At 34.8% G+C, this 2,020-nt stretch overlaps 1 protein-coding gene across 3 annotated transcripts in view; it reads left to right on the top strand.

The window, feature by feature from the left end:
- The window catches only part of LOC106869714 (2-phosphoxylose phosphatase 1), a 134,477-nt gene that overhangs the window by 121,524 nt on the left and 10,933 nt on the right, over positions 1 to 2,020 (top strand). The window contains exon 1 of one of the 3 annotated variants that reach the window (XM_052969017.1): positions 393 to 411. The exons of the other annotated variants lie outside the window; for them this stretch is intronic. The gene's annotated coding sequence lies outside the window, so the exon portion shown is untranslated. Of the gene's footprint in view, positions 1 to 392; positions 412 to 2,020 lie in introns of those variants that run through there. 3 annotated transcript variants of the gene reach the window in all.

The following is a 2,020-nucleotide window of genomic DNA, read 5'->3' as shown; positions in this document are numbered from 1 at the left end:
ATATACATATATATATATATATATATATACACATATGGTGTTTCAAATGTTCTTTTTCCCACATTCTGTGACATGCATATAATACACAAACAATATGTTTGTATGTACGCACACATGCACTGTAATATCGGTCAACATGCGCTTATATTATGTATTTGTTCATGCTATTCTATGTTCCATAGAGCTGTGGATATATCTGAATGTGTACGTGTATGTGTATGTATTAGTATGGATAAGCATGAATGTGTCCGTATTTAATATATGTTTGATGAGCATAAACTTATAAATTATGAATATTTTGTACACTATTTTTCTATATATAACCAAGCTGCACCAGTATCCCAAACTACACAATAGCGACATCAGCTTATCTATTGTTGATCTAAGCATTTTCCTGATTTCAAATATCAGGTCAGTGAGATTAAGTTCGTGTTTTATGTAAGATTATTTCTGCTATTTTACTTTTCAGAAACACTTATGTCGCGTGCCTCTACATAGAATGATTTGTTTGTAGTAGTTGTTGTTGCTGTATCTTTTGCTGGGTTTGCTGTTTGGAATTTTGCATCAGTCTAGTCATTACCACTAACGGTGGAGAAAGTGCCCGATCATAAAATACAGAAAGTGCTGATTGAAAACAATTTTATTTCTTTATTCCAAATATATTTTGTCTTTTTTCTATCGACTAGTGGATAACAATATCTGTTCGTGTTCTTCGAATCTGAAATATTAGGAAGTACACGACATATTCTAAGTTGCAATAAATAATTGAATCTCCAGTGATGTTCATGTTCGGTTCTCACTTTCCCGTATTCCTTCCGCATTGCGTTTATGTAGGCCTGATCCAGGGGAATTTCACAATAGTTGCTAGGGTTTTGATTATACGTCATTACAATGTAGCTGTTTCATCAAAAGTCACTGGCACATAAATGTTACCACTGTTAGTGTTCATGATTGGTTTTCTATATCTTATAAATTTCCCGATACTTTCTATCTTAAATCTTCTTTGAGTTATGAGGTTGTAGTGTTTATTGATGTAACAGTAGTAAGAATTTTTGGTGCAAGATGTCTGCCAAAACCGCTGCGTCTAGAAACAAGTGTAGAAAGCATACTGCAGTCAATTCATGCTAAATTTGCTCTTCAGTAAGACCGTCCCTGAAACAAAAGACAAAAGTTCATCTCGGATCATGATGCACAATAATAGTGAGGCAACATTCGTCAGTGTACAACAATTGTCAGGTATCAGTAATATTTTTTAGCCTGGTAAGCAAACAGTTCATCAATGCATTTGTCAACTATGGAACATTAAATCCGTCATTACCATCGTTCTTGTAATAGTGATATTATCTGTACCTTCATTCAAACAAAGTTAATGCTGGAGTGCACCACTTTTAGTAATTTCACCGGTCACTGAATACCTTTCCTCTTTCTCATCTACTTCTGAATATTACGAATGTACAAATATACATATACACGTACATACATACATATATTTGCAGCTTTACAACTATAAGCTCTCACGATTATTCACATTTCGCAGAGAGTGGGGCCGGCGGTTATTCTATTGCCCTTTATTAGCTAATTATTGAGAATGAAAATAAAATGATGGAAAATATATGAAATCCAAACAAATGTTCATAGAATAACCCCGTGCCACGTGGATTCCCACTAAGAATTTTATTATGTACATACAACAAGCCCGTGCCACGTGGATTCTCACTAAGAATTTTATTATTACAATCTATATAACTGAAACACGTAGCAACTTACAAAAAAAATTCAAGAAAAATGTAATTCCTTGAGGCTATTTCTTGAATCCTCAACCTCGAAAATAGTGAGCTCACACACACGTGCGTACATAATGAAAGAGAGAATCTTCTCACTATATATGCCGTTTGTTTATATGTACCGAACGAGCCAATGATCACACATACATGCATCCATAAACGCACGCGCGCACTCACACTCACACACACACACACACACATACACACACACACACACATACACACACACACACACA

This window comes from Octopus bimaculoides, chromosome 6, assembly GCF_001194135.2.
Source record: "Octopus bimaculoides isolate UCB-OBI-ISO-001 chromosome 6, ASM119413v2, whole genome shotgun sequence".
In the NCBI taxonomy this organism is placed as follows: domain Eukaryota; kingdom Metazoa; phylum Mollusca; class Cephalopoda; order Octopoda; family Octopodidae; genus Octopus; species Octopus bimaculoides.
This window is presented reverse-complemented; position numbering and strand designations above follow the sequence as displayed.